The sequence below is a fragment of the Chrysemys picta genome, chromosome 2 (assembly GCF_011386835.1).
Source record: "Chrysemys picta bellii isolate R12L10 chromosome 2, ASM1138683v2, whole genome shotgun sequence".
NCBI lineage: Eukaryota > Metazoa > Chordata > Testudines > Emydidae > Chrysemys > Chrysemys picta.
In genome coordinates, this window is record NC_088792.1 from 54,408,795 (window position 1) to 54,422,796 (window position 14,002).

At 45.8% G+C, this 14,002-nt stretch overlaps 1 protein-coding gene across 1 annotated transcript in view; it reads right to left on the reverse strand.

Moving 5' to 3' along the window:
* Positions 1-9,705, reverse strand: part of THSD7A (thrombospondin type 1 domain containing 7A) — a 539,203-nt gene extending 529,498 nt beyond the window's left edge. Inside the window, exon 1 of the mRNA XM_042856716.2 lies at positions 8,384-9,705. The gene's annotated coding sequence lies outside the window, so the exon portion shown is untranslated. The remainder of the gene's footprint in view (positions 1-8,383) is intronic.
* Between the last annotated feature and the right edge of the window lie 4,297 nt (positions 9,706-14,002).

The window sequence follows — 14,002 nt, forward strand, 5'->3', positions numbered from 1 at the left end:
GAAAGGGCTTGCAATGCCTTATGGGACAAACATTCTTGTAGGGAGGAGTGGGAACATGGCTTCAATGTCCCATGCTGCAGTTTTCTCCCTCCCTCTCCTGATTTCAACTGCAACCTACAGTATTTTGCGCCTTTTTTCAAAAGGCTGGCATAGCCACATGTATGCCAGATCCCGAGAAACAGGGACCCCACTCAGCATTATAAACACTACACTGCAAGGTAAGGCGTGTTCTATTTCCAGAGCTGAGAGAGGAGCCACCACGCAGAACATTGCTATGTCCTTCAAGCAACCCTGCTGGAAGCCATAGAATGAAACAATTCCTGGTTGCTGCTCGCAGTTGCGCAGCAGCTGAACATATTGAAGTGACATTTCTGGTCCCGAGAAACAAGCACTAACTGGTGGGATCACACTGTTATGCAGGTCTAGGATGACAATCAGTGGCTGCAGAACTTTTGTAGGCACAAGGCCACTTTCCAGGAACTGTGTGCAGAACTCTCCCCAGCCCTGCAGTACAGCGGCACTACAATAAGATGTGCTCCAACAACGGAGAAGTGAGTAGTGATCGCCATGTGGAAGTTTGCAACCCCAGACTGTTACCAGTCAGTGGGAAACAATTAGGAGTTGGTAAATGCAGGACCATTAGTCGTCTTTTGCCAAGAAGCGTTGTGACTCTGGGCATTGTGCAGGAGATACTGGATGGTTTTGCCACAATGGGGTTCCCTAACTGCAGTGGAGCGACAGATGGGACGCATATCCCTATCTTAACATCAGACCACTTTGCCAAAGAGTACATACACAAAAAAGGGTATTTTTCAATGGTGTTGCAAGCACTGGTGGATCACCAGGGCCATTCTACTGATATCAATGTTGTATGGTCAGGGAAGGTTCATAACACATGCATCTTTAAGAACACTGGTCTGTTCAGAGAGCTGCAAGCAGGGACTTTCTTTCCAGAATGCAAAATAATCATTGGTTACATTGAAATGCCAATAGTGGTCCTGGGAGACCCAGCCTACCCCTTACTCCCATGTCTTATGAAGCCGTAAACCAGAAAGCTGCACAGCAGCAAGGATTGGTTCAACAACAGGCTCAGAAAGTGCAGAATGGTGGTGGAACATGCCTTTGGCCATTTAAAGGGTCGCTGGCGCAGTTTGCTTACTAGGTTAGATCTCACTGAAAGCAATATCCACATGGTTATAGCTGGCTACTGTGTGCCCCATAATATCAGAGGCAAAGGGAGAGAAGTTTACACAGGGGTGGGACGTGGAGGTGTATAGACTGCTAATTTTGAGCAGCCAGATACCAGGACTATAAGAGGAGCTCAGCATAGAGCACTGTGTCTCAGGGAGGCTTGAAAAACCAGTGTGAGTAATGACTCTCAGTAACGTGCTTCTCTGTATTGTGCCTTCCCATAGTGTGAATGTTGCTGTGACTGCTGGATTTTAGTCTCCAGCACACCTCTCCGTTGCCTCAGTTTCCCTGTTCCTGCCCTGCCCCCTTTGCCCCCATTTTAAATTAATAAAAATTATTTCATTTTCAAGACATGGACTTTTATTGAACAAACATACTGACAGTTAATGATCACAAGTAGAATTTAATTTGGGACAGACGATGAAATACAATTGGGAGGGGAAAAACACATTCATCTGGTCTTTAAAAAGCACAGTGGCCTTACCTGTCACACATCATGTGTGCAACTTGTATTCTTAGGACCCTTCCATGGGGTTGAGAGGAAGGGATATTGCATTTTCCCACCTTGCCTCATGGAACATTTGGGAGAGGGGGAGACGGAGGGGAAATATGGCAATGTTGGAATGCCATTCTGCAGGGGGGAGTCTAGCCTCAAGGCGCTTTTCCTGAAGGTCAACCAGATGCCTCAATATGTCTGTTCCTTCAGAATCCCCATCATCTCCTGCTGCATGCCACGCTCACTCTCCTGGGCTGCTCTCCCGCTTGCAATGTCCACACCCAGTTTTTCATAGAGAAATCCTCCATGATCTCTGCTCAGTGTATCGTCTCAGAGGCAGTCATAATCTCATTGAACATGAGATCACACATTCTCTTTCACCTTTGTCTTATCTGTGAGAGCCTCTACACCAGTGTGGAGGAAGAGCTAAAAGCCACACTTTCAGCTGTAAGCCATGGAAAGCACAAAGCAACTATTGTCAGTACAGACCCAGTGTCTAGTACAGAGTTGCTATATAAAAATAATTTCCCTTATTTCATGGAAGTTTAAGGAAGAACATTTTCTTTTAAACAGGGTATTCAGTGAACCAGTTTGCTGTCCCAGCCGTGGTGAATAGAACACCAGGGCATGGGCCCTGGACCCTCAGCATCATTGGGTGGGTAACCTGTGGCAGGACCAGAGGTGGGCAAGGGGCCGTACCACCTACCCTTTGTAACATGAAGGTTGTCTGGAGATCAGGAACCAGCATTGACCCTCCCAAACTGTAAGCCTTGGCAGAGACTGTGCTGGGAGCAGGGGTGCTTGCAGTGGCAAGTGGGCACCACAAAATTTCCCTCCCCCCCCCCCGGTGCCCCTGCTGCTAGCCATTGCCCAAGGCTTGCAGTTACTAAGGTCAACCACTGACACCCAAATTACAGCCATGTTTTGGAAATCATGGGTGAAGGGGCAGAAAGATCACAATGGGCAGGGGGGAGCAAGAAAGCACAGGCACTACTGTTTGCGGTCCGAGCACTTGAAATGAAAGCTACCACTGTCTCCTCTAGGTGACCCTACCTGATATCACTCTCCTGAGGGTAACAGAGGCGGCAAGGGAACAAATGCTGCAAGTGTCCAAGTGCAGACTGGGTCCTTATGCTTCGTACTATCATACCACCAGCCAAATTCATACTGAAGTAGTATGGGAAAGCATCCTACTGCAGTAGAAGAAATAAGACAGCCCTCCCCAGAAACTTTCTGCAACAGACAGCAGACTACCTCCACAAAAGTTTCCTGGAGATCTCTGTGGAAGATTCCCAGGCCATCCTTGTATACATGAACTGTCTTTTTCGTGGGGCACCTTCTGCCTAGCTGGTGTGGTGACTGGGAAGCAGATAGTCACTCTACCTCACCTTATAATTTTAATTAAAAATAGAATACAAGAACATGAGACCTCAAAATATTACTTGAAATTGCAGACTCAACAGAGGTTCCTTCCCCAGCATCACACTCTGCCATGATGCTGTTCTGCAAATGGCTGGACTGTTCTTGGGTTACAAACAGCTCCTGGCTCTCTGGGAGAATGGATCTTCCACTCGCCTGTCTCCCATTCTCCTCCTCCTTATCCAAGACCTCCTCTTCAGTGTTGCCTGCGCTGACCCAGAACTCCAACTCCTCAGAGGTATCCACGCTGCTCTTAGGGGTCAGAGTTGCGTCACTGCCAAGTATTACATGCAGCTCCTTGTAGAAGCGGCATGTCTGCAGTGCTGCACCAGAGTGACCATTCACTCCCGTGTCTTCTGGTATGCCCACTACAGTTCCTTGATTGCTGTGCATCCCTGGTGTAGCCCTTCATCCCCACACCCTGTGGTGCTATCTGCTCATAGAGGTCTAAGTTTCTACAGCTGGATCGGACCTGTGTCTGCACAGCCTCTTCTCCCCACAGATCAAGAAGATCCACCACCTCCTATGTACTCCAGACTGGAGTGCATTTGGAGTGTGGAGCCACCATGATTAGCTGGACAGGCGAGCTTTCCAAGCCAAAAAATGCAAAGATTCCTGGTACTTTAACTGGGAAAGGACTCTCTCCTGTGTACCTGGCTGCTGTGCAGTGGAGTTGAAAATGTTTACGAGAGCCGTCACAGGAGAGCATTGTAGGACGCTTCCTGGAGGACAGGTAGACATAAGCAACGCAGTGTCTACACTGCCTCTACGTTGATCTAACATCGAAGTGCTATGCCTCTCGCAGAGATGGAGTAATTAAGTCAACATAGCAGGCAAGTTATGTCAGTGGAAGGGACCTTGTAGTGTAGACACGTTTCATTATTAGGTCGACGTAAGGCAGTTATGTTGACGTAACTGTGTTGTATAGACCAGGCCTCAATTCCCTACCCACACTGTAAACCAAACAGATATCAGAGACATCTGTGGAATTCATGTTGCCAGAGCTGTCCAATACCACTTTCTCAACAAAATTCCCAACAAAAGGGATATTTGAGAAGGGACATTAATGATCAAATGTCAAAAATGCCCAATACTGGTTCTTGAGCAAGGGCCTAACCATGTGCATAAAGGCTTGCCACATATAATGGTGTTAACAATAGCCATCAATAATGGGGCCCAAAGTCTCTCCGCTGTCCTTAACTAGCCACAAAAAGACATAGGTCCAACTCGTAGGTGACTCATTATTGGTCTATAAGCAGAACTGGGCGAAAAAAAGGGGGAAAAAAATCAACCGCGAGGATCGTTTATTTCTCATCTTCTGCTCTGACACTTACCATAGAAGCAACAGACTAGTCCAGATCAGTTCAGTTGTAACCATGAAACAATCTGACAACTCCTCACAGTTATAAACAGGAAGTGGTAACTGAGCTGCGGTAGTCTAGGTTAATCAGAGTACCCAAACCTCCAGATACTTATTACATTAGCAGAAGCCTAAGAAAACTCTGTATGCCACAGCACTGGTTAAGGCAAAAACAATACATTCACTATGATATATGACCATGCTCACCAAGAATCTTCCAGCACCAGGGCTTCAGCTTTCTTCCTGCCACTTCCTGTCATATGCTTCTGTGAGCAATAGCAACAGGCAAAGAGGATGCAGCAGGGACAATTTCCAGATGCCACACTGTCAGTGATGGCTGAGTAAAAGATGGCGGTGTCCCTGCCAGTACTAGAACTACATTGTGCCAGAGCTGGTGCTACCATTTCGGCAAACTAGGCGGTTGCCTAGGGCGCCAAGATTTGGGGGTGTCAAAAAGCAGTGCCCCCAATTTTATTTTTACATCTTTCCTATGCTCCCTCCCCGAGCGTGCAGTTGCTGCTCCACTTCTCCCGCCTCCCAGGCTTGCAGTGCCAATGAGCTGTTTGGTGCCACAAGCCTGGGAGGGGAGGAAAATTAGAGCTGGGGCAGCATGCTCGGGGAGGAGGCAGAGCAGAGGTGAGTTGGGGTGGGGAGCCGCCACACAGCTCCCCGGGGGGCGGGAGCTGCTGCGGGGCGGGCGCCTCAGGGCAGGGGAGGGGAAGCTGCCATGGGGGGAGCTGCCACAGGGCTGGGCGGGGCACAAGGTGGAAGTTTCGCCTAGGGAGCGAAACGTCCTTGCACCGGCCCTGCATTGTGCCTCTTACTAAGTTGACTTAGAAGCCACCTGGGATAATGTGATGGTTGCAACAGAGGTCATAATTCCCTGCCTTAACATAACAGATGCATAATTTCATGTACAAGTCAGTCAGCTAGATCAAGAGGCCTTGATATCTTTAATACTAGGCCTGACTTAACCCAAAGTTTGAAGTCATGTGAGTAGCAGGGTGACCTCTAGATTACCAGAGTTAGAACTGGGCAGGAAATAGTATTCCTGTCCCATGAAAATTTTCAATGTATCAAAAATTTCATTTGTCTTGAATCAGGACAAGTGTCAAAGTCTCAAAAGATTTCATAAACCAAAAATCTGGAAAAATAAAAACAAAAGTTTGGGTCAACCAAAACATTTTGATAATCTCAAAATTTTTCATCTCCATTTCAGCCTTTTACCTTGTTAGTCTGACTTAACTAAAGCTTCAAAATGAAGATTTTTCAAGTTAAAACAACAAAACTTTTCATTTAAATAATGTCAAAACACTTTTCAAACATTTAAAAAAAAAAAAAAAAAAACCTATTCTCCAGTAAGTTTTCAAGTTGGGAGATTCATCAAAATGGACACTCTTTTGCAAACAGTTTTGTTTTCACCAAATAGACTCATTTGAGAGTATCCACTTAATAAGCAAGTAACACATGTTCCCATTCTGGTTAGAACTGGTCAGGAATTGTTCAAAAAACAGGGTTTTTCACTGAAAAATGTATCTTCAGGACTAGGCATCTCCTACACCTTAGATAAGGAGCAAAAAAATGTGGCTATAACTCTACCTAGAATCATGCTTCAACAGATACCCAACTGGAGGCAAGCTGAGCCAACAAAGCAGCAGCAGACTCAGCTAGATAACTCTCGTACAGCACACAGTCCTCTTCCTCTATGACTAAATCGCCAATGGTGAGTATCTGACTGGCGATGATCATCCCTCCATGCCATTACCCCATGCTGCCAAAATGAGACCAACAGCAAGATCATTGGGATAAATAATGGTTGACAACCTTTGCCTAATAAATCATGTGCTATCACCAACTTACACCACATTAACAACAGGAATCAGAGCGTTCACTACTTTGGAAACTCATCTTCTACAGGCCATCTTTGGAATGTGGCCATTTTACTCTCAAGATGTTACAGTTGAGGAAAAAAAAATTAAATTACAGAATGGCAAATGATATCTCCCTGCACTCAGACTGAACAAGCAAATAATTAAAGTGACAGGAAAATGTCTTAGGAGTTAACAGTGCATTTATAGATAAAGCTGAAGAATGACCTGATCAATACATAAATACTGGTCAAATGAAACATAAAAGCTTAGTAAAGTGACTTTCAGATTGTGACTCAGACACAAATTAGTGCTCCGACTCAAAGTCTGCTCTTAAACTCTCTACAGTGTACTCGTATCATACTCTTTTCTCTGGCCTTCTAAACTAAACCCAAGAATAAAACAAAAGGAAATAATTTTAACTCAAGATAACCTTGCTTACGTCAGAACCACAACCCTCACTTCTTTAAAAAAAAAAACAACTATAATTTCTAGTTCTGCGTTTCATTTAATAGTATTAAAAATTGAAGAAAGCCAGTTTCATCAGTTTCCATAAATCTCAATCTACAAAATTTCATTTGAAATTTGACTGAATTCTTACAGAACCCAAAAGGTGACAATGTTAACTGGAAGTTTTTTTAACTGAATACTAGCAAAAATGCCATTACAATGCAAAATTTCTTTAAAAAAATTAAAACCATTTTTCCTGCTCCCGGCTGATATTTAGAAGGGCTATACAGCAACACAATCAAACATGCTTTGGCCTATAGCTTGTTCCACTTCCATTCTGTGAAGATGCTTGTCTGCTCCCATTTCAGCTTCATCTTTGCTACTTTGGCAACAAGTAAAGATACTTTTTCATAGTGTAAGGAAGTGTGTGAACTCCTCCAACTATATTGCAAAGGGATGTTTTCATACCAATACAAAAAGTGAAAATGACTACACAAAGTGCTTTCAAACAAAGTAAACATCTGAAGAAGTGAGGTTCTTACCCAGGAAAGCTTATGCTCCCAATACTTCTGTCTTAAAGGTGCCACAGGACCCTCTGTTGCTCCTATTTAACAATCTGGGGACACTGAGCAAGGGGGCGGTAAGTGACATGCCCAAGGTCACCCAGTGAAAGTGGCAGAGCTGGGACTAGCCCCCAGGTGCGGACTCCCAGTCTCCTGCACTCACCACTAGCCAAGGATCCCTTCAAGAGCCCCCCGCCAGCAGCTTTACGGGTGTCCAACGCTGCTCCCCCTCCCTGCGTGGCAACAGGCACCTGCCCCCCCAACCTGCGGCTGCTCTGGCCCGCCAGCACCGGGCGCTGTACTCACCGCGCCTCCGCCCGGGTTGGGCTAGTCCCCAGCACTAGCACTGGGCTGCGGCGCCCGCTCCTTTGCTCGGGGAGCGGGGGGGCAAAAACTCGGCCAGTCCCCTCAGCGGGGTCCGGGCGCCCCCCAGGCATCGCCTCTCGCCGGCCCCCACCGCACTCCCGCGGCCGCCCGCCTCCTTCCCCCAGAGTCACCGGCTGCAGCCGCAATGCAGCGGCGGCGCCCGCCCCCTCCCCCAGCCCTGCAGAGGGACAGGAGCCCGGCGGGCGAGTAAAGCTCGCGGCAGCCGCCAGCCTCCCCGCGGGGCGCCCCTCGCAGGCGCCCGAGGACTCCCCCTCCCCCAAGCAGGGGGCACTACACGGGGCCGGGCTGCATCTCCTGACCCGCCCCGGAGCGTCACTCCTCGGGCCGCTGGAGTGGGGGGTTTGCAGCCGGGCCACAGGCTCCCCTCAACCCACCAGCACAGGACGGGCAGGGGCCTCCCGGCGTTCAGCACCATCGCAGCTCGCCGCCGCCGCCGCGCTCGCTTGTGGCCAAGCTGCTGCTCGGGTGCCGCTCCTCGCCTCCCAGCCTGCCCGGCCGCCTCCGGCGTGCGTGGGGAAAAGCAATTAGCCCGCGCCCCGCACCCAACCCCCGGGCTCCCCGCCTGCGCCTGCTGGACCCCCTCACACCGCAGAGCGCGCCCCAGTCTTCTCTGTCTGATATTCTGCAGCAAATAGGGAAAGTGACTTACCTGTTATTCAGGATACCTGAGGCAGCACGTCCCGAGAGTAACTTGGAAGGAGAGGGCACTTGACGAAAGTGACCAATGCCTGTGCCTTGTTTGGGGTGGAGCCGAGAGAACATTTTCTCCCTCTGCTGGGCCAGCTGCCAAAATTAGGTCATCGTACCACCTTCCGATCTGCCTTTATTATTCGAAAACCGAGGTGGGAATAAAAAACAGAAGAAAGGAGCGTTATTTTACAAGCTAATTTTGCTTTTTCTTGTTCTCATACTAATTAAAATAGACCCCTGGAAAGGTACATTAATTGCTATGAAGAGAACGATACAGGCATTAACGAAGAGAATTGTAAATCATCCAGCTATTTAGACGAAGAATTAAATGTACAGTTTATCTGGGAAAGATGGTAAACAAACCACGAGATTATTTCCAACATCTGTCTTAAACCATTCACTATCTTTGGGGTAAAAGTTGTAAAAAGGAATTATTTAACTTTTAATAGCCAATAAAAGTACCTAGCTCTATTTCCTTGTAGCAAATGCTTCTAAAAATGAACTAATTAAAATTGTTTTTCATAATATAAGCAAATACAGTACTCGCTCTAGCTGGGACTTTTGCTATTTAAATAATAAAAATGTGGGGGTTTGATTCATGAATTACTTCAAATACTTTCAAGAGTGAAGAGAAGAAAGAGGATTCTTTACCCAGTTGCCCCTCAGACATGGACTAACTGCAAAATTAGGGCCCTGAATTTGCAAACACAAAGCCCCTGTGTAGTCCAATGGATTGTTTCAGAGTCTTTTCTGAAGCAATCCTATATTCTATGGCATGTGGAAGCTGCAAGTGAAAGAACAGGTGTGCCTTGTCATTTTCAGCTTATTTATCTTTAGTACTCATGGAAACGCTAACAAGCTCAAAATGTTATTCAAGTTTGTATGGATATTTTAGTTTCATTCCTTATAAGGTACAGGTGCAAACTGTCATGCAGAATGTTCATCGTTTTATTAATTAATGACAAAAGAATATTGAACACTGTTTGGGAGCTGAATATTCAAGATGGTAACACAGCCTTTTTCAATTAATCTGTCCAGAATTTGTTTCATGTGTTAAAAAATGAATTATGATATGATAAGCTTTAATCAGTCTTTCATAGTATCACATTGATTGATATGTCAAAAGCTTAGCATTGATGGCTATGATAGAATAACTGTGAGTTTGATTGGATGTCTGTCGATAATTTTTTTGTCATTTTTAAGTTTCATTATATTTCAAAGAGGCTTTGCTTTATGCTGAATGCTTGCAAGTACTAATCCACTAATCAACATTAAATATTAAACACTCTGAGATCCATAGACTCTCTTCACTTACCATTAACTGACAGAAGTTACTGCAAAACTGTCTAAACCTGGGTATTCCAGTGATGTTTGTAAAACATTGTTAACGTAAATCTAAGAAATAACCAAAGTCCTTAGAAATTCTTTTTAATCTGTTCTCAGAATTTGGCATACCTGAGCAATATGTCCTTGAAAGCTTGCTTTATTTGAAACTATCTGTAATTATTAATGTAGAAACAAACACAATTGTGAGTGTGATCATCCCTATATCCAGGAATACATAGAAAAAATAGAAAATTTAAAACTAACACTTTTTAGATGGAAAATCATGAAATGAGTCATTATAAGTCAGAGAAATTATTAATTTTTTCATAAATGCATCGTACTCTCCCATTTCCTAATTAATGGGTAATAATGATATTGCTTGTTTGCAGTTGGGACCTGGGTAGCAAAGATTTGCTATTTGTTTGACAAAAATGCTCCATACTACCCACTAGCCTTCAAGACTAATTATTATATCTCTCAGCATCTGAAGATGTACAATAAAACCTTTCAGAAAGATATTTTATGCTAAGTCATTAGGAGGTTTGATCATTCCCCTCTATTTAGCATTGGTGAGGCCTCATCTGGAGTACTGTGTCCAGTTTTCGGCCGCACATTACAAGAAGGATGTGGAAAAATTGGAAAGAGTCCAGTGGAGGGCAACAAAAATGATTAGGGGGCTGGAGCAAATGACTTATGAGGAGAGGCTGAGGGAACTGGGATTGTTTAGTTTGCAGAAGAGAAGAATGAGGGGGGATTTGATAGCTTCTTTCAACTACCTGAAAGGGGGTTCCAAAGAGGATGGATCTAGACCAGGGGTCTCAAACTCAAATGAGGACTAGTACATTGGCCCGAGGGCCGCATTTACTGACACCTCCTCCCCACCGCTCTCGGCCCCACCCTCACTCCCCCGCTTCCATGAGACCCCGCCCCGTCCCGCCTCTTCCAACCCCTTCCCTGAAATCCCCACCCAAACTCTGCCCCCTCCTTGCCCCCAGGAGGAGCAGGAGGGGTGTGGCAGGGGCTTAGGGCAAGGAGTTGGGGTGTGTGGGGTGCAGGACGGGTGAGGGGTGCAGCAGGGGGCTCAGGGCAGTGGGTCAGGGTGCAGGGTGCGGCAGGGGGCTCAGGGCAGGGGGTCAGGGTGCAGGAGCAGTGCGGGGTGCAGCAGGGGGTTCAGGGCAGGGGGTTTGGCTGCAGGAGGGTTTCGGGGGGTGTGCTCCAGCCCGACGCACATCAGGGGCACGGCAGGCTCCCTGTTTGCCTGCCTGCCCTCCCCCTGCGCTGCTCCGGGATGCGACCAGAACCTGGGGAAGGAGGGGTGCAGGGGTGTGTGTGGCTGTTGCTTCAGGCACCGCCCCCAGCAGCTCCCATTGGCCGGGAACAAGGAACCATGGCCAATGGGAGCTGCTGGGGGCGATGCCTGAAGCAACAGCCACACACACCCCTGCGTCCCTCCTTCCCCAGGTTCCGGCTGCTTCCCGGTGCGCGTCGGGCCGGGGCCGCTCTAGGTAAACGCTGGGGGAGGGTGCGGGGCCGCGAGGATCTCGCGAGCCGCAGAAAATAACTCCGCGGGCCGCATGTTTGAGACCCCTGATCTAGATTGTTCTCAGTGGTACCAGATGATAGAACAAGGAGTAATGGTCTCAAGTTGCAGTGGGGGAGGTTTAGGTTGGATATTAGGAAAAACTTTTTCACTAGGAGGGTGGTGGAGCACTGGAATGGGTTACCTAGGGAGGTGGTGAAATCTCCTTCCTTAGAGGTTTTTAAGGTCAGGCTTGATGAAGCCCTGGCTGGGATGATTTAGTTGGTGTTGGTCCTTCTTTGAGCAGGGGGTTGGACTAGATGACTTCCTGAGGTCCCTTCCAACCCTAATCTTCTATGATTGTCAGGAGAGAGACGTACAGCTTCACCTCTGTAGTTAATCCTTTTAGAACAAGTTTGAGGCATACTGATAAGGCAATATGGAGAGGTTTGCCTTGCCCTTACCTATGATGAGTACATTATTCTTTCTGCACCTTTCACATTTTCTTTTAAAATAAAGAAATGAGGATGTTATTAAATGAAAGTTGTTTTCAGTATTTTTAGCTCCACTTGAGATATGTTTCCCAATGCAACACCAAAATCTATCAATTTGTGATTCAAGGGCTGAAACCATGACTGAGGTGACCACAAAGGAACAATCAATAGATCTGTTTGAAGGCACTTCCTAGCCAATTCGGCAATAGTTTTGGAACCAGAGGAATCCTTTTCCATGTACTAGGGATCCCTCTTCCACGTTTTTGCTTCAGAATGTCTAGAAAAATCTTTGTGATATTTGACTGTGAACACATCTGCACTGAAAAGTCCACTCATTTGTCAGTTTCTCTAAGGGTTTGTCTACACTGCAATAAAACATCTGCAGCTGGCCTGAGTCAGCTGACAGAGGCCAGCCATAGGTGTTTTATTGCAGTGTAGACATACCTTACCAAACTTGTACCTGCTATAGAATTTTCTTTTCCTGGAACATGCAGTATTAACAAATCAGTTGTTCTGATCTGTTGAAAATAGAATTTTTAAGAGCTGCATTTGAAAGGAAACAGAACTTGGCCTCTCCTTTCTTGTTCAAATAAACTACTTCTGTTAACCTGATAAATCTGTATAAACTGACCCTGTCATAACTAAAGATTTGAAAGAATTGACTGAAAAACTCTCCAAATAGCCAACAACTATTCCATCCTGTTTATGTTCCAACTGGTTTGTTCGAGAGATAAAGGCCTGATCTGGAAAATTGGCACTTCAACCATCTTTTGAGTCATGTCTCAAAAAATATGAATGGGGTGGGGGAAGGAGATAACCTAATATTTTATATCTACCTCTACCTCTAAATAGGCTGCTAAAGTCAGGTCACTAAACACTTTCAATTGATCTTTCTATGTCTCAAGAGCAAAGACTTAAGAAGTCTGTAAAGTTGCTTCTGCATAAGCTGGTAATAAAGCTGTCTAACACTGGATACATTCCAATGAATGATGATGATTAATCAGATTTGAATCCATTACTTCCCCTCATTCTTCCAAAATTGACTTTCACTTTATTTTTGAGTGCAAGTCTGTGCTTAAAGTTGATGCTTCTGTAGCTCTCCATTATAAGCCTGATTTTTAAACCCAATCTCACCCTCAACTTCCCCCAAAGGAAACTGGTCTTCCTGGGATTTTGCATATTACATCTCATATTAGGGTAAAATTTCACTGGAAATTTGGTAAAAACAAAAGTTTTAAAGTTGGGGCATTTTGAAACTTCACCTACATGTCCTTTTAAAAAATTATGCTAATGTTTGTTGTTCTCATTGTTGCTCCTGAATGGCTTGGCCTACACATTCCGCATCTGTTCTCTTTTGTTGGCCTTATTGAAGAAAAGTGCCTTTCAGAATTTTTGAGAGTTTAAATGTATGATGACTCATTTTAAAGTGTATACAGAGCAATGCTTGTAATTATAAATATTCATTACTATAAACTGTCTTCTCACATCAGCTGCTAAGCTGAGTCTCATACGCTGGTGGGGTAGAGATCAGGGGGAAATGTAGTGAGATGGAAAAATTGGGAAGCTATATGGAGAAGGGGCCATGGACTGGAAAGCACATAGAAGGATATCATGGGACTATGTTTCCAAACCTCAGAATGGGCCTGGATAGTGGGAGAAGGCAGGACACTGTTGGGGCCTGAAAGGTGGATGCAGAGAGCTGAGGGTATGTATGCATGGGAACTAATACAAACAATACTTTCAGGATCAGGGCTAGATTCACCCCTACATTTTCAAAAACCTGATGCATGGAGATTTAACCAAATCCCCCTTCAGCAAAATACCCACAGAAGGTAAGGACTGTATGATTTGGCCTTATGAGACCTGTGCAGCTAAAACTATAAATGCCACTCAGAGAAATTAAGGATTCAATGGCTAGTGGGCACATGCCACCACTTCAGACAATATGGAGTTGGAAGATCAGGAAACATGAAAATAAAAGACCTGTTTATCAGTGTGCTATAACTCCTTTATGCCTGCAAAGCCAATTAGCAGATCAGGCCCCCGGGGAATTCCCTCAAAGTAGGGGATCTATATCCCCCACACAGAGGACATGTTGGGGGCTTTCCAAGGAGCATAAGGAAATGGCAGATGGTTGTTGCAACTCATCCTTGGCACCATAGACAGTCAAGCATGAGTTAGGGCAGCCCATAGGCTGCTCTAGCCTAGACAGAGTGATGTCCTAAGCCTCATTGACCTA